The 24,740-nt window shown below is 45.7% G+C and overlaps 1 pseudogene; it reads right to left on the reverse strand.

Moving 5' to 3' along the window:
• Nucleotides 1-466: 466 nt before the first annotated feature.
• LOC147707661 (U4atac minor spliceosomal RNA) lies at nt 467-620 on the reverse strand (annotated as a pseudogene).
• Between the last annotated feature and the right edge of the window lie 24,120 nt (nt 621-24,740).

Genomic DNA, 24,740 nt, shown 5'->3' on the forward strand with positions numbered 1-24,740 from the left:
TGCTTGAATGCGCTATCTATCACTGCTCTACCTTGTTCTTTTAACCTTCCCCCATCACCTTGTGACCTTGCCAGGCTGCCTAAAAGGAGACGCTGTGATCTGAGACCAATTAGTGTTCATAGCAGACATCACTGGATAGGTGTGTGTGCAACTCGGCAGTCCAGCCTTCGTACTGCTCTGCCCTTCATTTTTCCGGCTCACCGCTTTTGGCTCTTTTCCATTTTGTGAGTGACCAGGTCTGGATATTGTTGTGTTTTGCCCTCGCACTCGAGACTCACAGCAATTCCTAGCCTCACCTGCTGCCTGATCTGCCTTGCTTGTCAGTGAGTGAATGAGTTAAACATGCTAACATCTAGATGCGAACAATACTTTTCCGCTTGGTGATGGTTTTGTGGAGTATCAATGTAAGTGTTCAATTAAAAAAATCGTATCTATTTCTCAAATCCAACCGACAGGCCAGCACTCGTTATTCGAACGTTCAGCACTGGGTGCGGAACGTTCGGCGCAGCTAAGGTGTTAAGCTATAGCAATAGTGGCATGTACATTTTGTTAAGGTGTTGGCAATGCTGCTCTCACTATACGTTCATTGAACAGCAGCGCAACCCCAAGAAAAGGATGGTTGAAAGAGTATTACCAGTGCATCATTGATAAAAAGTAAAGACCCTCATTTTGTTACAGTGATAATTTGTAGACTCATTGTATGGAACAAAAGTCTCACAGAACAGTATTACAGCAGGAAGTGGAGCGTACTGAATCTAAAGTTTTGGTGTTCCACCCACAGTCACTATTACTGTAATGCAGCCCATCATGCAATGCGCCTCCTTGCCATATTGATTTGCATATTAACAGACAGAGAGAAAGGTTGAAACTCTGCCCAGGAAGCTTGTCTTTTGCACACTCGGTGTTTGGATAAGCTTTGTTTATTTGAAACTGTGAAATTCATGCGTTTAAAATCCTGAATTCTGTCTGGCAATATGTAATTGTCCGTCTTTATCAGTATTTAATGGTTCATTTTCCACGATGCAATTTGATCTTGTGTGTGTATGTCCCACTTCTACCTGATTCACGAGTGTGCATCAGAGTTAGATCTATTAGTTCGAATGGTTACGTGAAATAAGCAGGGCACGAGTGGGGGTACATGCCACCTATACAAGAGGACTAAAGGACAGCAAAGGATCGTAAGCAGAGTCAGCACTTCACTTGCTGCTTCAGCCCATCCCCTCCTGGCAGGCTCAGAATGCAATAGTCCCTTTTTTGATTCCACTGGAGGTATGTCGAGGGGAAGGTATTTTTTCAAACAGGTGAGCCACACCTCACCGGCCTGTTGACCTCTGTGTTTTATGCCCACTCACTGCAGGCTGGCACTGCAGACTGGGCCAGTGACCCTGCTGAGTTCCTGCCAAATGCCCTATTGTTTTCTATGTTTGGGGGAAGTTATCCTTGATGCCCTAAGTGCTCTTCGTGGCAATTCCCATTAATCAAATGGCACCCCAGTGGGTTGTGCAGGCGAGCTCTCACCTATGCAGCTTCAATTATTCCACCAAAGCCGGCATCCTCTCCCAGTTGCAAAGGCGTTGATTAGCGTCTCTGCTGGAGGGCTAACAGCCCCGGGGTGCCATTTGATTAATAGGCTGTTCAGGATTGTGCAATATATATATATATAAAGAAAAAGGGTTTCCCACAAAGAGGATGCCACACTGGATAAATTTAAGCCATTTATTCGAAGGATTAATCCGCCAGGCACTCCCAACAAAATTATAGCCAAGCGCGTTTCGGGCATAACCACCGCCCTTGATCACTGGCAACAGGGAACGCGGCAAGTGAACCGGCTGCACTCATTTTAATATCCCACCCCAGTGGGCGTGAGCATGGTTGCATGTTGGTCTCTGTAGTCCACCTGACATCCAGACCACTGTGGGTCCCACTGTACCTGCCAAATGTACAGTCTTGCCCCAGTGGGCATGTCAGGAGCAAACTGGCCGACAAATGAGGCAATCCTTTGAACGGTTTCAACCCTCCTGCAGCGTCCCTTGATTTCTGACGCTGTGGACCCGCTCTGTACGCGGTGGGGCTTCCTCGCGGCTGGACGGCCGCTACACAAGAAGAAAAAGGGTTGCCCACAAAGAAGATGCCACACTGGATGAATTTAAGCCATTTATTCGAAGGATTAGTCCGCCAGGCACTCCCAACAAAATTATAGCCAAACGCGTTTCGGGCGTAACCACCGCCCTTGATCACTGGCAACAGGGAAAGCGGCAAGTGAACCAGCTGCACTCATTTTATATACAATATACACATATTTATTAATATTTTTTGCCCGACTCCATGGACTGACAGGAAAATGCCGGATTGCACACAAAGTTTACAAGGTCAAAGCTTATCAGATCTTTGGAATCTGGCATCCTTTCTTTTTGGCCTACAGGCTACGGTACTAACTCTTGAGCCCGTGGGGGTCTGAACTTGGACAGGGATGGGGCATTCCTGGGCCCATGCCTGCTCGAGTATATATACTATTCGAGGCCATAATACAGAGGGACGTCTGAGGCCATTGGATGTAGCTCCCTGTCCTGTGCCTGGATGCATAAACTGGATGAACTAGAAGAGGTTCAGACAACACAGGTTCAGGAACGCATAAGAACTGAGGCGGGTCATCTTACGTACGACCCATAGGATCTTCTACACTGAATATGTATGCTTCTGCTAGGAAACCTGGGAGACCCTAGAGGATGAACCTTTTCCCTACGGATCACTCTCACTATAGGATCAGATTACGTGCACATATTCTACACGTATGGTATACTGTCCTACGGTGTTCCCGGAGATACATATTTTTGGATCTTAGCCTTGAAAAAGTCCTACTGGACGAAACACGTGTCGGCTGCCGATGTACTTTTGTATGTGGACACATGAGATCAAGACAAGAAGATAAAAAGAATGAGAAAAAATAGAAAAAATCTGATGGACTTATGTTTTCTACTATTTATGCCACTATTGACCATACTTTCTTTGGGGACTTCATCTGTGTGCCATGGCATTGGTGTGATATATCTATATATATATATCCAACGAAAAGGTCGGCGATGAAGTGTCGATGGCCACTTGCAGCGGCGGGCCAGGACGGGATCGCCACTCCCAAGTATTCCAACACACTCGTTCACCCTTTTGAATAAAGAACGACGTCCAGGCCAACAGCTCGGTTCACACAACTGGTGTTTATTCACAGCCCACTCAACGCGTTTTGGGAACAACTTCCCTTGCTCATATATATATAAAAACAAAGTTTGCCTGTTATGGAGAGTCCACTCAAGGAGGTAAGTATCTGCTTTTTATTTACTGAAGGATGCAGCAAAACATCAGCTCAAAGTGCCTCGCTCATAGTTCTTCACACCACCCGACGCGTTTTGTGCTTTCTCAGCACTTTCATCATGGGCTGAAGGTGATTTGGAGAAACGGCACAGCAGTTTAAGAAGCCACCATTAAACGATTGAAATCCCCGCCTCAGTGGGCGTGGCCACAATCTTCCGTGTGGCGTCTTGAGACTTGTAGTGCTTCTTCTTTTTCCCTTGTGGATCCCATGCCATTCCCAAAATTGTTTAAGTGTCACCACAGTGGGTTGCGATGTACTACAAGTCCCAAGACGCCACATTGAAGATTGTGGCCACGGGGGTTTCAATCGTTTAATGGTGGCTTCAAAAACTGCTGTGCCGTTATATATATATATATATATATATATATATATATATATATATGTATATATATATATATATATATATATATATGTATATATGTATATATTACACTGATGGAGTCCTCCTATCAAAAATATATAACAGTCAAAACCTATTATGTGGTGTTACCATGGATTATAAATAAATTTTATAGCTTAAAGCATATCCAAGAATGGACAATATTTAAACTTTCCACAATATGATCTCACTGGTAAATTGTACAGGATTGAAGGCACAGCGTGCTCACAATAAATCTACAGAAATACATAATTGACCCAAAAGGAAATAGGTGCTTTTGGCCATCTCAATAGAAAAAGGAGGTGTAAGAGGGTGGCAGGGGGGGAGTGATGTTAGGAGAATAATCAATTAATAACATCACTAACCTCGGGAGTCGCGCCCTCGGGGTCATCTGTGTATTTCCATTGGTCAGAAGTCAAAACTCTCTAGAATCATTAGGGTCCAGAGCCTCCCAAAAAATAATTAGGTAATATCCAGGTGCAACCTTGCTCCCTTGGACCCCGTCAAAAATGAGTGAAATAAAGTCTTAGTCATAACATCTGGTTATATTTGGAAAATAGGGTGAGGATTCTCGCCAAACTCACCTCTGGCGTCATGGGCTCAGAGCATATTAGTGAAGCGTCCTCCCGTGGTGGAAGAACACACTCACTGAAATAGCTTTAGGCGAGGAAAGGCAATGTACAGCTGGTGTCCTCGTGCATTGAAAAGCACGTTAGGGATGTAAATTCCTAAGCGCTTATCAAGGCTGCGAGACAGGAGGGTATTTCTAAAAAGTATCAGCGTGCCTCTCCGTGTCTCGCTAGGGACCGTGTCCCTAGTTAGGGAGAGCATTTTTACGAAATAGCAGAAGGTGTCCATCTTACATTGTTACACGATAGAAACGCAAATTCCTGCACGTGAGATAAGATGGTATTATTGAAAAGTATCAGTGCACCTCTCCATGTCCCAAACTTGGAAGAGCGTATTTCAAAAAGAGAGAAAATGTCAATCTTATATTGTTGAATGCCACACCAAATCTCACAAAACCAAAGGGGATGATGGATGGAGTGTTAAACGCTGCAAGCACACACCCCAAGCCAACTGATCTGGGTTTAATCCATCATCATTGTTTAGCTCACTCCCCCACACCAGTTCAGACATGGCCATATGCAAATCAGTTTGACCCTATGCCTCATGGTGGTAACATCAGAAGAGAGCATATGTCTGACACAGGTTTGTTACTTAGGTACGAACTGACCACATGACCCCTGATGTTTCTTCCTCTTCTAAAGGCAAAGGGAGGCTGGTCAGCAGTGCCTATTTCGTCTGCCACAAGTGGCCAATTGTGATTTAGGACTTTTTTAATCTAATTGCTATTGTTGCTGAATGTAGAGACACAGACAATCCTGTAATTATAAGTTTCTGTATTTTGGTTAACTTGTAGCAATGTGTCTCTGTGGCAGTACCACGCACATTTCCTCGATTTCTTTAGGAGACTGCGGGGGTAATCTCGATCTGGGGCACTGTGGCACAATAGTTATTCGTACCCGACTCTCTGATCTGCATCTTTTCCAAGTGGGCTGTCACAATGGCAATGTTATTAAATATCCACTTGTAGCTAATACAAAACATGTAGCCAAATCTCACTAGAGTTTTGGAACTTTATGGCAAGGAGCTATCAAAGGTTCACAGCGACCTTGCTTGTTAAGGAGTTGACTGTGTCCCACAGAGGAACACTACCCATGGTTATTCCTCCTCCTGTGTGTGGGAGTTACCCATTCTTTGTATACCCAAGGATGCACGTGGTGTTTGGAAGGGAGACATAGCCATGTTAACCTAGCAACATTTTTCTTGTCTGCTCCAGTCTCCTTGATCCATTGAAATTGACTGTGTACGCTCAGTACCATACGTCCTGTGTCAGGCTAAATCTCACTGTATTCCAGAGTTACCCCAAAAAAGGTTAGCTTAATGTCTCATTTTCATAAGTAGAGACACACTCTTGATGCCTGGATTCGTTCTCCATGCAGTCCTGCGGTGACTATTTTTCGGACGTCACTGTAGAATAGTTTGCAGAAAGCCTTCCAGTCACGCCGCAAATCTGAATTTGCCAGATTTTTTTGTCTTAACGGGAAGTAAGTAGTTCACTTGCAAGCTAATAGGTGCCTCAGTGGAAAGTGCATTGTCGGAAGTGCTGATCTTTCTAACCTAGGGTCCACGGCTGGCAACAGATTGCGGTGTGGCGTGTATATTATACGTAACATGCTTACATAGAGGGCTCTTGGTCTGTACCCTTAATCCATAGGTTGTTGGATTATTCATATTTTGCTTCTGTCTACCACAGCAATGTCAACCCACTTACCCATCACTTTGAGTAACTGCACAGAGCTTATGAATAATTCCGCAATCAGTTCCCTCCTCTTCAGTGACAAAGTTCTTTCAAAGTGTGCTTTTTAGGTTTTGCCTCGCCAAAAAGATGCGCTCTGCAGGCGAAAACCTGATGAGAACTGTAGTGTGGCTTTGGGTCGGCCCTCGTCATTCATTGGCTGGCTCCATAAATGGAGCCTAGCCATTGGATGAGGGGCCTGTCCGTCAATGCCGGACCAGACACGGGGGCGTTCCCGACATTCTTTGGCTTTTGCCGACGTCACGCGACGCCGGGAACGCCCCCGATTCTGGTCCGGCATTGCCAGCACCCGCCTTCCGTCGTCAGTGTCTCTCCTCCCACTTTCCCGCCCCCTCCCGCTTGTTTCTTGGTGCCCGCCTTCCCGGCCGTCGAATCTGTTCCTTCGTGCTCCGTCTCTCCTCCCCCTTTCCCGCCCCCTCCCGCTTGTTTCCTCATGGCCGCCTTCCTCCTTCCCCGCCCCCGGAGCCCGGACACAGACTCAGCGCGGCGGCTGCACTCCACCCGGACCCGGCTCCTGGCCCCCTCACCCTACCGAAACGGTTCCAGCAGGTTTCTGGGGCCCAACACCCCCGTCCAGCAGGTAAGAACGGCACCCCGGGAGGGAGGCAGGGGAAGAGACTCGACCCCACAAAACAAAAAAACCCTGTTTATTTATATGTAGCGTGAACGAAGCAGATCAGAAGTCAAATGATGCATTCTCTGATTTTAAACTCAATGGATTCTGCTCCGAACAAGCATCTTCTAAACCGTCCACGGCGAGGTTGAAAACCAGAGTTCCTGCTTGAGGCACGCACGGGAGGGAGGCTCGTGCGTTGCCTCTTAACGGATTGTTTTGGATAACAGCCCCTGACAGCACAGCGCTAATTCCTTCTGCTTTAAACGGGCGCTTTAGCTGGGCTGACATTTTATGCCGTCTCGGGAGATTCCATTTGACATTTTAAAGGGCTTCCAAGCATTTTATAATACCCTAAAATCTGGTTCTCATAAACCATTCTGCAGAAATTGTTAACATAAGGAGCTTGGCAGGACTGTATGTCCACCATTTGGAATCCACAAAAATTTTGCACCCCAGCAATCCCCACAGGGCGAGGATTCGCACGTGGCGAAGGTATATAGATGATATCCTGGTTATCTGGGATGGAGATGCAACCATGATAACTGATTTCATTGACTGGCTCAACAATCAGAATGCCTTTTTGAAATTCACTTTCCAGGCATCAAATACCAACATGGTGTTTTTGGATTTGAATATCTACCATGAAGCCGGCATACTAAAAACGGAAACACACTTCAAACCCACGGCTAAGAATTGTCTCCTTAGATTTGACAGTTTTCACCCTCGTCATCTGAGAGAGAACCTTCCTTATGGGCAGTTCTTACGCCTACGGCGGAACTGTACTGATGTGGCCAGATACAAGACCCAAGCCAATGATCTGAGTGAAAAACTTAGACAGAGAAAATATCCGGAAACTGTGATCCGTAAAGCCTTTACCAGAGCAAGAAACAATAACCGAGATGCTCTTTTGGAGGACAATCCGCGCAGGGAGGATGCCGCAAACAGGACTGTTTGTGTCACCACATACAGTCCAGTCAGCAACCAAGTGACGAAATTGGTCCACTAACATTGGCGCACTTTAACAAGTGGTGGCTTAACTTTGGAAAAACCTCTCTTTGCACACAGAAGGGGTAGGAATTTGAGGGATATGCTCGTTCATACTCGACCACCTCCTCCTGTCAAGGACCAGACGAGGTTACAAGGCATACATGGGCATCACCCATGTGGTAACTGCAATAACTGCCACCTCACTAAAAAGACACAGACGCTCACTTTTACCAATGGAACTACATGGGAACAGCGTGCTTTTACTAACTGTAATAGTAAAAATGTAGTTTATTTAATCACCTGCCCATGTGGAAAGGAATATGTGGGCATGACCACCAGACCTGTCAGGGTCAGGCTGAACGAACACAAGAGTAACATCAGGTGCAGAAAACAAACTACTAAAATGTCAACCCATTACATTGAAAGTCAACACTGTGTGAATGAGCTACAGTGGACAATAATTGAACAATTACCCTCTGAGATTGGTCTCCTTGAAAAAGAACAACGGTGGGTGTTTCGGTTGGGAACCGACACCACTGGACTGAATGATTCCATTCCATGGAACCTTCTCAGGTGAAAACGTTTTGTTTGCAGTATACGCATGGTCACATGCTTGTTACTGGACTTATAGGGTTTTATCCATCAGCAGAATGTGGCATATGTTGTACCCCTTCATGAGTTGGTCCAGTGCTCCCTCTGATTTATTATATATTTCCACACATTCGTGAGAGTAGCTTGTCAAACTACAGGCACACCTTCATAATTCACCTGGTTTACTCCTACAGTTAAGAACATCCATTTGATTTTATGGAATTGTGGCTTAGAGCATAAACACCTCTGTGCCTTATTAGTGTTTCCAGGGCTCATGGATTTATGCCCCGGGACATTTCTATCCCAATCGCCACTCTTTCCCGGGCGTTTGTAATAATATCGTCAGTTTCGTGCTGTTCACGAAGCGTCTCCGTCTGCGCATGCGCGCTTGCTGAATCAGTCGCGCATGCGTCCATCGGGCATTGCTGTGCGCATGCGCGGGGGATCAGCGTATGGCGCTAGCGTTTTACCGGACGCGAGGAGATTTCTCTCCGTATTTGGGCATATACCGGCTTGCATTATTCAATCAATTCCCATTAATTGCTCACAGGCAAGCATATAAAAAGGCCCCAGCCCTTTAGCAGCTCACTTCATCGGAGCCACGTTGAGGGAAGGCAGGCGATTAGCTGTTGCTGTAACCGTGAGTTATAAGATCACCATGAGAAGCAGTTCCATATTATAGTCTTGGCATTCTGCTGATTAAGTTCCTCTACTAAAACCCTGATATTGATCTCTTAGGTTTCTGATTAGAAAGGAAGGATTCCCCAATATACGTTAAAGGCTCATGAAGTCCTGTATTTGGGAACGTAAAGTAAGATCTCTCTGTCCTAACTGTTCTGCTCTTTCCATCTGAGCAGAGTGCTGTGTTGGTTTGCGTGTGTGTATGTTTGTAGTGTCCTTTTTTCCTTATTTTTTGTTTCAGGTTCCAATTATTTTTTTGGGTGCTACCTGATGTTTTCTTTAGAGAAGCAATATTCTTCTCCTTTAAAAAAACTGTGATTTTGAGACCTGTATGTTTATCTATGATTTTGTTTTTACAGGTTCTTACGCCAACTGGGCGCAACTACACTCACTTACATATAAAACATTGTGAGGAACATTACACATTGTGGTAATTTTTATTTTTCACTTTTACATCTTACATGTGAGTAAGGCGAGGATAAGTGCTTTCATCCTTGTCCTGAAGAAGGGGGCTTTGACCTCCGAAACATGTTGACTTTTAACACAGTGGTTTGATACCCTAACACGTATCTTTTATAACCACGCCCTGCACTTTAATTTTAATAATACCAGCCGGGGATTTAATAAAGTTTTTTTCTTCCCACGTGTCAGGTATTTTTTAACCACTTTTTTCACCTCACCTCACTCACATCTTGGTATATAACACACACCCCCACACATAGTTCACTTCAAGTGCTCCTGCGTATTCGCGAGTCGTAGCACGCCGCATCCCGTAGAGGGGTGCGAAGGCCCCGATGATGAAGCATGACACCAAGGGGCCTGTTGGTGTGTGAGGGGCATTTAAAAAACACTGTGTGTTCCCCATCACTCTAGGGATCACTATCACTCGAGTGGATTCCACTTTGTTTATTTACATAACTTGGGAGACTGAATCCACTGACTCTCTCTCTCTCCCCCCTCCTGTTAAAATGTGTAACATAAGGAATCGCCTTTTTACTGTTTTGGCCCCAGAACAGCCTGATAGGGGGACATCTTTTTCCGATTAAATGTACAGTAGTTCGACCGCAATGTGCAAATTCACTGCAGATCTGGCGGAGGTGACAGACAGTGCAGCTCGGCGCGAGCGCTTTGCTGTTTTACTGCGCTTAGAAGCAGGAGCGGCAGATCTGACGAGAGTAATGGCCGGGGCTTTGCCGAGCGGCTCCCACCAGCTTTTCACCTTCACTCCCCTCCGATGGAGATGCGCACCCGGCGCTTCTTTCCCTGACAGACGTGCCACAGAGGTCTTCTTTGATTTGGGAAAGGACAGTCGTTTGAAGCCGGCGGGGTGCACTCTGCTGGCGGATGTGCGCTCAGTGGCTGCAGCCAGCCCTCCTGCCAGGGTTCGAGTTTGTGCGTCTGACAGAAAATTGCAGTTTCTTTCCTTCATCACTCTGGTCTCCGTTGTTCCCACCCCCTCTCCTGCTCGCAGCGTCTCCCGTCCCCGTTGATGGCCGCGCAGGTGGCCTCGGCCGCAGCCCCCCCTTCAGGCCTCGGCAGTCCCCCGGAGCTCCCCCGGAGCCTATCAGCCTGGTGGTTATGGTGCGCCCTACCGAGAGCCCCCAGAATCTTACTACCCGGCATACCCTCCCTATCCAGGCCGGGCCTACCTGCCCTACCCTCGCGCTAAGCCCTACCCTGGAGGCCCCCAGCACTTCCTAGGGGGCTCTCCCACCGCCACCCCGACTCTGAACCAGTTGCTGACCGCGCCCGCCCGCGCTTACCCCGGCTACCCTCCCGAAGGTCCTGACGGAGCCCCGGCCCCGCAATATGGAGGTCCACCTGGAGCTGGAGGCTGGGGGGCCGCACAGCAGAGAGGACACCATGGACCTGCCAGTCCCGGCAGCAGCGGGCAGCCCTTGCCCAGGACTCCGCAGGTAAGAGAACTGGAAAGTGGGGCAAAACATGCGATTTATAGAGCCCTGGGCTTCCAAGGGAAGGTATGGTTGGCAAGAGGAACGGGGGTGGGAGGTGGTATGGAACAATGGGGCGAAGCATTTTATAGTTATTTTTTTTTAATGTAAAATAAGAAGTTACAAGATAAAAGCTCCTTGCAATACGGAATTTTTTCCAAACAAAAGTTGTCCTGGCCGCGTTGTCCGACCTCGCTGTTGCTGCTCGCAGCTGGGCGGAAGTGCGTCGGGTTGCAGCGGGTTTTTCGGATGCTGCAGCGCTTTGTAGCTCTGCTCGGATAGAGCGGCGGCTGTTCTCTCCCTGAGCATTGGCAGGTGGAGCAATTTTTGCCAAGGTTATGGATCGGTATCTGCTGTTCCTCACTTGGGAGAGTACACCAGAGCCCGGGATTGCCACCAGTGGAGGTCTGTTTTGGAAATGTTTTTTTATACTGCATGAACACGTTCGATAAAATACGCTCATTCTCCTCGTGTGATGTAGGTCAATGTCCTCTCTCTTTTGTTCTTCCTGTCTTTGAGATCACTGAACGAAAAATTCACTTGCTGTTCTCCACAATCTAAGGGAAGGCAGGGCACTCCGTTCTTATATTAGTATCATGGGCTTCCCAGGAGTTAACCAACTATACGAGCAGTTCTTTGTCCATCTTTGTGTATTTGCTGCTGTATGTGTATTCTGTTGCAGTGTCTCTATGTGCCTGTCCTTTTATTTGTATGACTGTCGGAATGTGTCTCTATGTGCCAGTTTGTGGATTGTGCCTGCTTGATTTTATATTTCTGTGTCCGTTTGTTGGCGTTTCTCTGTGCCTGTCTTTCCTTGACTTTGTGCCTTTCCCCAGTGTGTGTCTGCCTATTCGTGTTTTCGTGTGCCTGTCCGATCGCGTGTCTCTGTGCCGTTTTCTGTCGGTACCTGACATGAAGTATTTCCCTGAGCCCAAGGTTGTGCTTGGCGATGTGCGGGTTGGCCTGTTGTCCGTTTACCAGGATACTTATTTTACCTATCTTATAATGTGCGCAAGAATTTATGTATATATTGTGTGCGGCAATTTTGGGTCTATCGTGTGAACGAGTTGTGGTGTACTCGGGTCTACTGATCTTGTTTGTCGCTTCTTGTCTGGCTACATGTGTCATTTAATTTCTTCATATATTCTTGCGAGCATGTTGGGCTGCATTGTTCCTTATGCTGTGTGCACAAACCATGCTTCCAGGTGTTTGTGAGGTTGTCTTTCTGTCTGAGTGTAACTGACTCTGTTGTGGACTGTGGTATGCATGCGAGTCTGTCTCTGTATTAGTTGAAGCTTGTTGTTTTAGATTTTGATTCCTGAATGCGACACAAGTACACGGATCTCAGCGGGCTGAGTTCTGAGATTTCCCAGTTGATAACTAGTGATTGTGGAACGGTGAAACCAGCTATTACCAGCGAGTTTGGGTGAACTGTTTGGTAAGTAGCGCTCAGGACTTTAGGGATACCCGGGGAAAATGAAATAATGATTACCCCTTTAGGGAACCTGGGTTTGCCATCCTGGCTTTGACGAATGTGCGGTTCTGATTCGAGGCACATGTTTGTTTTTATCTGTCCCTCTTACAGAATTTGTCCCCATGTGACTCTCCTTCATGAGTTTGACAACTCACCGTTGCCTTTGAGTCATGCCCTAAACCCAGGAAGCTGATACAGTGAGTGCAGATAGTGCTTACTCTGTGAGAAGAGGTGCCGAGCCTCTGAATACTGTTTTTGAGAACCGAAGGGCTAGTTGGGGTTATGTGCCTTAGCTCCTGACATCTTCCTTAACCTGGTTCACGTTGTTGTATGTGATCCCCTGTCACATAATTCGTTGCTCCACTGTCACATAATTCTTTGCTCCCCTGTGATGCTGTGTGTGTGTGTGATGCTGTGTGTGTGTGTGATGCTGTGTGTGTGATGCTGTGTGTGTGTGTGTGATGCTGTGTGTGTGTGTGATGCTGTGTGTGTGTGTGTGTGATGCTGTGTGTGTGTGTGATGCTGTATGTGTGTGTGATGCTGTGTGTGTGTGTGATGCTGTGTGTGTGATGCTGTGTGTGTGTGATATGCTGTGTGTGTGTGATGCTGTGTGTGTGTGTGATGCTGTGTGTGTGTGTGTGTGATGCTGTGTGTGTGTGTGTTGCTGTGTGTGTGTGATGCTGTGTGTGTGTGTGATGCTGTGTGTGTGTGATGCTGTGTGTGTGTGTGTGTGTGTGATGCTGTGTGTGTGTGTGATGCTGTGTGTGTGTGTGTGTGTGATGCTGTGTGTGTGTTGCGGTGTGTGTGTGTGTTGCTGTGTGTGTGTGTGTTGCTGTGTGTGTGTGTGTGATGCTGTGTGTGTGTGTGTGTGATTGTGTGTGTGTGTGTGTGTGTGTGTGATGCTGTTTGTGTGTAGGGCTGTGTGTGGGTGGGGGTGGGCTCTGTGTGTGGCTCTGTGTGCGTGTGGCTGTGTGTGTGTGTGTGTGTGTGGGGGTGTGGGTGCAAATGCAATAGGTCTGGCATTTGCAAAAGATTAAGCTATTGGCATTGTAAATGACCATGCCATTTATTTATCTGTTTTCGAAACTAACACATAAATAAACAATTTGTCATTTAAAGTGCCAATAGCTCTAACTTTGTCAAAGGCAAAACCGTTGCATTGTACTTGGTATCGAATCCAACAGCGGCCATGATGCTATGGAAAGAAAGGACAAAGCATATTGACCCACTGTTGACACTATGGAAAGAATGGAGGAAGTATCAAAAAAAGACAGGTGGAGCATAAGAACCGAGCTAGGGGATGCTCATCCATGAAAAAGGAGACTGCTGTTCTTTCCATGCCCTCAGAAAGTTCTCTTTAGGCCACAGCCCCCTAGATTTGAAATGGCTTGCTACCTAACATTTTCAGAACAAAGAAAGGGGTGTGGCAGTTATTTTGATGAGGAGAAAAGATAATGGGCCAGAAGGTGTGTGTGTGGGGGGGCTCTGTGTGGGTGTGTGTGGGGGGCTTTGTGTGGCTGTGTGTGGGGGGGCTCTGTGTGGGTGTGTGTGTGGGGGGGGGTTTGTGTGTGTTGGGGGGGCTCTCTGTGGGTGTTGGTGTGTGTCATTTGCGAGAGATAAAGCTAGTGGCATTGTAAATGACAATGCCATTTATTTATGTTAAAAAAACATAAATAAAAATAATGTCAAGAGCAATGCCAATCGCTCTAACTTTAACAAAGGCAAAACCATTGCATTGTAAATGCTTGTTAAATTGTATTTTGTATAGTATCTTTTGAAAAAATAACTATTTATTTTGCTTTCAATTTAGGTGAGCATGTAAATCACGATTTGCTTCCAGTTTCCTTTTTAGGTTGACCCTGCTAGAAGACACATGGAATGTCTCTAGGGAGACGTGTGCTTACCAAGAACAAGAGAACGACGACCCACCACCACCAACAACAGGCCGTCCGCAGAAGCTGGAACAAGATCACAACAGACCAGCTCGCCACCTCCCTGAGCCAGCACCCTCCTGCCAGCTCAGCGGACCCCAGCTAGGCCGCCGACAACCTCACGAAGTGGATCAGCAACTGCGCGGACGAACTCGCCCCACTGAGGACCCCGCCCAGCAGACCCGGCAGCAAGAAGGCCCCTTGGTTCACCGACGAACTCAAGAGCTCCAAGAAGAACTGCCGAGCCCTCGAGAAAGTCTGGAGAAGGGATCCGACACCGGACAACAGGACCTCCTTCAAGCTTGCCACCCGGAAACACCACCAGCTGATCCGCGCCGCCAAGAAAACAGCATTCAAGGACAGGTTGGACAACAACGCACACAACAGCAAGGAACTCTTCAACATCGTGAAAGAGCTCTCCAACCCCAGCGCAGGAAACAACGACATCACCCCATCGCAAGACCTCTGCAACTCCCTCGCCTCATACTTCCACAACAAGATCGCGGACATACACAACAGCTTCAACAACCAACCAACGCACACCATGACCGAACAACCACCCCCCACTACCACCCTCCACGCCTGGACCCCGATCAGCACCGAAGACACCATCCGCACGATGAACTCCATCCACTCCGGATCACCGACCGACCCCTGCCCTCACCACGTCTTCAACAAGGCCGACGCTGTCATCGCACCCCACCTGCGAGACATCATCAACACATCCTTCGACACCACCATCTTCCCTGAGAGCTGGAAACACGCCGAACTCAGCGCTCTACTCAAGAAACCAACAGCGGACCCCACCGACCTCAAGAACTACCGCCCCATCTCGCTCCTCCCGTTTCCAGCCAAAGTCATCGAGAAGACCGTCAACAAGCAGATGGCCGCCTTCCTCGAGACGAACGGATCCCTCGACCCCTCACAGTCCGGCTTCCGAGCAAATCACAGCACCGAGACCGCCCTCATCACCGCCACCGATGACATCCGAGCCCTGATGGACAATGGAGAAACAGCGGCCCTCATCCTCCTAGACCTCTCCGCGGCATTCGACACGGTCTGCCACCGCACCCTAGTACGGCGCCTCAGCAACATCGGAATCCAGGACAAGGCGCTGGAATGGATCATCTCCTTCCTCGACGGAAGAACACAGAGAGTCCGCCTACCACCGTACAAGTCAGAGGCCTCCGAAGTCATCTGCAGCGTCCCTCAAGGATCATCTCTGAGCCCCACCCTCTTCAACGTCTACATGAGCCCCCTCGCGGCCATCGTACACAAACACAACCTCAGCATAATCTCCTACGCCGACGACACCCAGCTGATCCTCTCCCTGACCAACGACCCCGCCGCCGCCAGAGCCAACCTGCACGAAGGGATGAAGGAGGTAGCCGAGTGGATGACGACCAGCCGCCTAAAACTGAACTCTGACAAGACGGAGGTCCTCATCCTGGGCCCCTCACCCTCCGCCTGGGACGACTCCTGGTGGCCTCCCGCCCTGGGCACCGCACCCAAACCAACAGACCATGCACGCAACCTGGGCTTCATCCTGGACTCCTCCCTCTCCATGACCAGGCAAGTCAACAACGTCTCCTCGGCATGCTTCAACATCCTACGCATGCTACGGAAGATCTTCTGGTGGATCCCCACCGAGACCAGGAGGACCGTCACCCAGGCCCTCGTCACCAGCCGACTGGACTACGGCAACGCCCTCTACGCCGGTACCACCGCCAAGCTCCAGAAGAGACTCCAGCGGATCCAGAACGCCTCAGCCAGACTCATCCTCGACATCCCACGAACCAGTCACATCTCCGGACATCTCAGAGACCTTCACTGGCTCCCCGTCAGCAAAAGAATCACCTTCCGCCTCCTCACCCACGCACACAAAGCCCTACACGACCAAGGCCCGAGCTACCTCAACAGCCGAGTCAACTTCTACGCTCCCAAACGCCACCTCCGATCAGCCAACCACGCCCTCGCCGCCGTCCCCCGCATCCGAAGAGCGACTACAGGAGGAAGGTCCTTCTCCTACCTGGCTGCCAAGACCTGGAACTCCCTCCCGACCGACCTGCGCCTGACCCAAGACCACCTCTCCTTCAGGAGGAAGCTGAAGACCTGGCTGTTCGAGCAGTAGCAGCGCCTTGAGACCCTACGGGTATGTAGCGCGCTTTACAAGTGTCATTGATTGATTGATTGATTGATTGAACAAACAGTGGCTTTGAGCCCGCCGATTGCTTACCATTGGTTGGTTTTACTGTCACTCTTGTTTGCCTGCTTCTTACTTGTGTCTCAACTTGCCAATCTTGTTCAACATTCCCATGGAGCACAGACATTTTCCCATCTCTTTTTATTGGCTGGTTTTTATAAAGTAACATTATCTTTAATTGAAGCTCGTGTAGGCTAATTTGGATTTACTCTCCAATTTCTCCCAACTATAGATTGCATTTGAGTGTGTGAACATGGTATGAAACACTACTTTTTATTTCAGGTGTTTTGTACCAGTTTCAAAATATTTTAGAACTTCTCATTGCTCAAAAGGGTGCAATGTCTAATATCAATTGCTTTCCAAGCGCTTTCTATCTCGATTTTTACTGGGGGGAAAGTGTCACTTTAAGTGTGGCACATTAGAACGCAGAATGACACTTGTAAGTACACTGAAACAATGGAAATGTCACACATAATCATCCTGAAAACTTGGCATCTATTTACATGTATTCGAGTTATGCACTATCATCCCATCACTTTGGGAAGACCATCCTAACTGAAATACAGCATACCTACTTGGTATGAGAATTATTTCAACTCATTTTGTGCAGCTGCACTTTAGAAGAGTGTAACATAGCCTCAGAACTGAATTTTGTTTGCTTCACTGTTGACCTGTTCTCCTCACAATATGCATGATCTTTCCAATTGACTTTCCTTTTAGTTTCCTAGCAGCAGGATGCTAGCATTCCTTCAACTATGAAAATGATTGCAATTGCCTAATGTGTAGTATTTCATTTGTGCCACAGATTACAGAAGGTATCTTGAGAGTCACCCTATTCAACAGAGATCCCTGCTTTGCATTTGTGCTGCACACACCAACCATCTTCAATTCTTTAACACAGCAGGGCCATGCCGGGTCCCAAGCACACCCAGGAGACAACACAGATCACCAGAAAGGCGCACGGCCAGCTGTTGCCAGACTGGAAACTTTGACTTCTCTCCCTAGCATGGAGGATCGAACAGTGACAGCTAATAGAGGTTAAAAAAGCACTGGTACTCCTTACCAGAAAATGTTTGGTTCATTTATGGCGACAAAGCCTTGTAATTCATTTTTCATACATTACATGGAAAACTAAATTAGCAATATCACAAGGGGAAATTTGAAGATCATGAATTGATAATAGAAGGAATTTTCCTTTTTTAAAAGGGTATTTTGTGCCCCTTTTAATTGTAATACTATCACAGACCTGGATGGGTGGCTAAATGGACAGAATAAACAATGTCTTTCTGAGCTACAAACATTTTTCTAAGTGCAGAGTATGTCACCTAGGCCCAGGTATGCTGAAAATATTTTTGACAAGCAACTTTGCTATTTTATCTGTTAACCAACTAGCAGTTAATATAAGTGACCAATGCAAAAAAATATAGCTGATCCTATGCTTTCTGATTTCTACAGAAATAAGCAAATGCAAATCCAACATCATAGATTTCTTTGCAAAAACGAAAAAGAGATCATGGTTTGATTCTGAATGCAGCCTAGTACAGCCCAGTGCATGCTTGCAAGATGTACCTGCTCAAGATTTAGAGAGTATGATGTCTAGCCATGTATCGATTTTTTTGTTTCTATTCTGCCCGGACCTGAAACCCAAACGTAACTTGGGGCAGCCCGCAAGCTGTGAATTTCAATTATATCCCATGCCCCCCTGGGCAAAGTACTGAACCAGTATAAGCTCACTGCACTAACTACCAATAATGCTATTTTGTACCTGTATTATGGATGTGTTGACTGCTGTTGTCACAAATTTATACTGTAGGTTGATGTTTTTGTTTTTCGAGCTCACTTTTATGAGGAGAATCATTTAGGCTCTGGCCTGTCATGACTATGTAAAATGCCTTGTTGCGATCAATGTCAATGTAATTATGTTATCACTACAGCATGTAATGTTTGTATACTTGTCAGAAAATGAATTAAAAAATTAGACATGGATAGGTTAAGCCTTCTCCACTGGAAGACTCTACAACAAATATTCGAGATGCTTGTGCCAGTTTTGAAAAAGATACCAGCTTGGCAGACTTTTGGGACCACAATCAGAAGGCTCAATAAAAAAAAAGTATCTATGGCTAAGCAGTAAAAATGACTGACATGGCTGCATAGAAGCAGTGAGGATAAACTACTTGGAGTGTCAACATCACATAGTATGAGCATGTCAAGAGCTTGGATCACTGGGAGCATTGCTGCATCTGGACCAACAAAAGCTAGCCAGTAAATCTCACTGTAGAAAAAAAACATAAGCATAAACATTCTGAAGCACAATCTAAAGCATGTGATATCCAAGCTGCATCCAAGAATGAGGCACTGTGGTCAACTATCCTGGGGCAGTTTTCACACGCTTTACGTTTAATCACCGCTTTTCAGACTTTCCAGGTCTAGTAGCCTTGCAGATTGCTAATGATCAGATATGGGCTTAATTCTACAAAGCGAATATACTGCAGCACAGGTAACAGATTACATTGCTAATGAAATGCGTAGAAAGCTATACTAATGAGTCAACAACCCATTCTTCCATGACCATTTTAATTATTTACGTCTGTGCTGCAATCAATGGAAAAGAGCCCCTGGCCTTTTTTTTTTTTGGCTTGGTTGAGATGACTAGGGGTGTTGCCTTGTGCATTGTCCTCACTGTTGAAATGTCTTGAGAAACATGGGTTTCGCAACAAGTAGACAAATGGATAGGGGTGTGCAGTGATAGTACCAGTGTAATGCTTGGGAGGAACTCTGGTGTTTAGGAGAGGCTGTAATGTAAATACCCTTGTCTTTTAAAATGGCACGGTCTATGCCGCCAGCTTGAGTTCAGTGTAGTAGCAGACATGGTTGATACAGTGCCAGGCCTTAAACACCTTGTGTAATTTTTCAGAAAACTGTATGCCGTTTAATAGTAGTCTCCCAAAAATCAACCGGTATTCTCTGCATGTGAGACAGAGTTAGAAATTGCAATTCTGAAAATTGGGCGAGTATTTTTAGTTCAGTGGACGGCTTCTTGCAAAATGGCAATACAAGCTGTGTGGCAGTCATACTGGCCCTTCACCAGCATTATTTTCAGTCCAGCTTAAGCACTTCACAAGATGACAAACATAGGTCTACTTTTAGCGGGCTGAATAAAATCCTGACAATATCCAATTATTTGCTTAATCTAGCTGGTGTTGCAGATGAGGTTTATGTAATTGGAACACTGTCAGAAGGACTGTAGAGGGATGAAGTAACTCTACCACAAGCTTAGCAGCTCATAAATCGTTCAGTAAGGTCAATTGAAAAGCTTAAGGAGTTCCCAGGGTCTCACAGGAAGGAGGCTGAACAAGCTATTGAGATTGGCTTATTTAGAGGAGTGCCAATTAGATGGGAGGACGCAGAATTTGGTTCAACGAAGATCTCCAGTTCTCCACACAGATCAAGAAGCTAGCTGGGCAGTGCTTCCGCACCCTTAAATCACCCAGGAAATTTCTCCCAGTCCTGCCTAGGGCAGCCAAGGAAATGGTTACCAGTGCCTTGATTCATTTACGCATTGATTATGCGAATGCCTTGTACGTTGGCCTGCCAGCTGAAGAGACGGCAGGTAGTTCAGAATGCTGAGCAAGGTCTATACTTAACATTCTGGGGAGATTTAGTATAAAGCAACACCTGCACTATCTTTACTGGCTTTCAGTGCCTAAAAGAGTAATCTTTAAAGCCCTCACCCTGGTTCATACAACCCGGTATGGACTTGGCCCTGTATACCTTAGGAAACGTTTTAAGTTCTATGTATCATGAGACAGTTGAGCTCAGCAGCGCAGCTTCTGGCAGTCATCGCGCGCTTTCACCTTATGAGAATGGGTTGCAGCTCTCTGGCAGCGGTGGCTTGGAATGGACTTCATCTGGACCTTCGTGGCATCCAGGATCCGAAACTCTTCAGGAAACGGCTGAAAACTATGCTTTTTATCTAATGATCCATCGATTCTCCGCTCCCGTTTGGTGCCGCGCCGGGACACTCTTCGAGTATCTGTGCATGCTATAACTGTCAATAACATAATATGTAGCCAAGTAAAAATAAACCTTCCCAGCTTTACCAAAATCTGGCAGATAACTTGCACTTCAAGTTGTATGCAGAGTCTGCTAGCAATCGGTCTGCCACATCATCTCAGACAGATGATTTTGTAGTGCTTACATCAGAGATAAAAGTTATCAACCCACACAAGTGGCCAAACGACATTCATAGCCCATGGTATGAAGGTGAGGAATAACTGCAAAACCTGTGCAGGAGATTCTCTCTTAATTATAAAATCCTAACTAAAAGATTTAGAGACAATGTTGATAACGGTAGAATGAGATTCTAGAGCAACTGCAACTTGTTTTCAAGGCTATAAACACACTTCAAGTGACTGCAAAAGGGTTTTCAGGACCATGAACCTGATAATATCACACATACAAAACTGCCTTGGTATTAGAAGCCTTTCCTCATTAATGTTTGTAAACCTCATATGTCCTCCTCTGCCGCTTTGGAATCCAATGCCATATGTCAACAGGTGGTTGATTGCTCATTTCCATGCAGATGACAGTCTAGAAAGGTAGATTCTACAGCCCAGCAGAATAAAAGATATGCAGACACATGGGCACTTTTAAATTGGTGCTTTTCAATGATATAAGCAGTCTCACTAATTACTAATTTTCCATGGTCAAACATCCTACGGCAATATAACATGCCCCATAATGTCTACAATAAAAATGTGCAGAGTATCGGGTAGAAATTGTACAGTGTGCAACGTGCATTTTTAAAAAAAATCATGGTCACAGTTTAGTAAACTTGTCATTTTATTTTATAGTTTTGATAACCACAATTCAGTTTCTAGCATGTTTTTTACTTTTTTGTTAGAATGCATAAACTCTGCTTTTGATCATGTTGCTAGGTTTTACTATGCCTAGGCTGCAGCACTTAGTGGCTTGACTAATGTAGTTGTACACCAAACTACATCCACATTTGGGCTGTTAATTTCCAGACAGGGACCTTAAGTCACAGGCTTAAGTACTGAGCAGCTTCAATTGTTAAATCGTACAATATGTGTAAATGATAGACCTGCTGCACATGTGATATCATTTCCTGTGGTGACACGCACCAGGATGTTCCTTCCAGAGTGATAGTTGCGGTTTATAAGTACCCAATTCAATTCAATATCGCCTAACTTGGAGAGTCCCCCCACTTCCATTTTTAGGTCTCACGCCTAGGGTTACACTGCGTGTGAATTTTCCTTTGTTCCCTGCTATTGGCCTTTGCGTGTGTGTTTTACAGCAAGCATACCATAGGTCAGAGGCGGGTGCATAGCTCCGCCCCTGGCCTATTGCTGTCTACTATGCGCATTTCTGTCATATGGCTTCAGTTATCGTGCCCACACGGGCGCGATAATTGAAAGCATATGCTTTGCTGTGGTGCGCGCACGCAGCATTGACGGCTGTCTCGGCTTCCAATACCACTTGCTTTCGGTTTCGCCATTGCTTTACTTGCGGCTTTGCTTTCGCTTTTGTGAACACTTAACTTGTGGCTTTGCAGCTGCAATACTGTTTGTTGCCTAATTAAGAGGAATGCGCGGCTAATGGTTACGCAGTAAAGATGTATCAACTGGCATTAAAAAACAAGTTAAACTAAATTAAGGCAGTTACAAGTAAAGCGTATAAAATTTGAGCCAGATATTTATGCGGTTACAAGGTAACCGAAACAGAGGCCGTTACTATCTAAAATACATAAAAGTGCACGGAAAAATCAACGTGGTTATGGAAACGTGATGAGGTTATGTGATTACTTCTCTTTACATTCATTCATACAGGCACTCACTCACATGAGCAAATACATTGATTCATATACGCACCCCATCACATAAACAAAGACATTCTTGCATACATGTACCAAACGTGACATAAAATCTTAGAACTTACTTTCTACATTGTTCAATCTATGCCCATTACTAACATATACAAGCATACCAAGACAGAGACAGACAGACTGAGAGAGACCGAAATGCACAGTTTAAGAGAAAGATGAACACAGAACGAGATAAGAAAGAGACAGTGCAAGAAATACATTACAGCAAAACATCAAAGTGTACACTAAAACTGAGATTTCAGTTTTGGATGAGATTATGTGTTTAGTTCTATTCCTGGTTTCACAAGCAAGGATGACACAAGGTGAGCTTTGGATTACGAGGGAGCAAAAACCACGACCAGACCTCCTTAGCGCATTAGTAATGTGTCTATAGCAGGAGGGGAGGCAGGCACGTTGTAGTGTGATGTAGAGACATGTTACGTGTATCTAGCATGAGGGATAATGTTTAAGGTATGGCACAGAGCTGCAGACCAAAATACAGAGACGTACACCCTTCCAAGACACAAAGAATCATAAACAAGAACAAATAGACCGAAACAGAGATACACATACAAGCAGAAATCAGCACATACAAATAGGGACAAACAAACACAGAAAGAGAGACGCAAGAAATCCAAATATAGTCACATACAGACATACCTATAGTGAGAAAACACATATACAGATCTATACAGAGAGAGACACACAAAGACATTCACAAGCATTTGAGATCAGACATTCAGATGCATTAGGTATCAAACATCATGCATCACAAATCTACACGCATCAGGCATCAGATATCCACAAGCATCAGACATCAGAAATCCACAAGCATCAGGCATGAGACATCCACAAGCACCAGGCATCAAACATCAAGCTGAAAAAATAAAGTGAGGAGGGTCAAAAGGGAATATTTAACGACCAAGGCAGCTCAAGCCCCTACAACTTATTGAAAAAAACAAAGAAGAGTCACCTGGTCCACAAGGTAGTTTGTGTGTTGTGTCGCGCAAAAAAAGACCGTTAGATCAACATGTCACCACTCTGATAACACTGGGTTAGAAAAATTCCCATCAGCCCACCCTTATGGTGGAATATCGTCATGTGGGATGCATATCATAAATCCAGATCTCACCTGGTGATGATGCAGAGATGGATATTGAAAATACTCTTCCAGACCACAGCGTTTCGCAAGTAGTACTGATGGAGTGCAGTGCTAGTGAAAAAGGAGTGAAGTGTAAATAAAATTGGCTACTGGGGCAAAAAATGTGTTTATTAGGTATTGTCCCAGGGTCAAAGTTTAAAAGCAACGCCTAATAGTCTTAAAAAATGACTATATAACGGCGCAGTGCATTGAGGTCAACATGTTTCAGCTTGAATGGACAATGTGTCCAAGCTTTCTTCAGGACCAGATGATAATAGCGACTGCAATTGGTGAAAATTAAACTAGAATTAGTGCATTGATAATGTGGATTACTCCTACGAGATACTTTGAGCCCAAATGTTCTCTGGTGATTATCCAATTATTCCTTATTCTCCTAAAGAAAAAAGAAAGAAAAGTGCACAGTAGTGGAAAGTATAAAAAGTGTATGATGGTATTTCGGAAATTAGAACACAACACAACTGAACAAACAAGGCGAAAGGAAAAATTATCCACGCCCGTCAGAAGCTATATAGTTCTCCTGATGATAACTATTCCAAATTTAGAAGCTTTGATCTATAGAGTGTGACTCACCCAGCATTCTGTGGGAGATCGCCTCACCTCATCCGGCACCCACTCGGGGAGAAGGAGGCCCCGCTCTGTTAGAATGGAAAAGTAGAAAGCACCTCAACAATTTTAAAGGTACAAAGTGTATATAATCAACCATTTCCAATAGTATACTAACAAACACCAGTTGATTTTTTGAAAAGAGACTCTACCCCTATAAACACATGGTGGTAACCATGCATGGAAAGGAGGTGATTGTAATTGTTTTGACAATTTATTATGCTGTCAGTCATAAGACATTTTAATCAAAAAGATTATTTGCAGGATGTCACTTAGCAAAAACCAGTCCAAAGATCTTACTGTGGAACATGTTAATTAAAGACAGAAAGACTCTGTATAAAATTTAGCAAGCTTATATAAACTAGCTTGTGTAAAAAAACAAAGTGCCAGGTTGCTTTTTTAGAGTAAATTAGTAGAGAGAAGACTCTCGTGCACAGAACCCATAGTATAAGGTCCTGAATGCAGAAGGAACCCTACCTGTCTGTCGGTACCTCTTGGGCCAGCGTCCGAGCAGGAGTGGAGGTAAC

Source organism: Lissotriton vulgaris, chromosome 6, assembly GCF_964263255.1.
Source record: "Lissotriton vulgaris chromosome 6, aLisVul1.2, whole genome shotgun sequence".
Lineage (NCBI taxonomy): Eukaryota > Metazoa > Chordata > Amphibia > Caudata > Salamandridae > Lissotriton > Lissotriton vulgaris.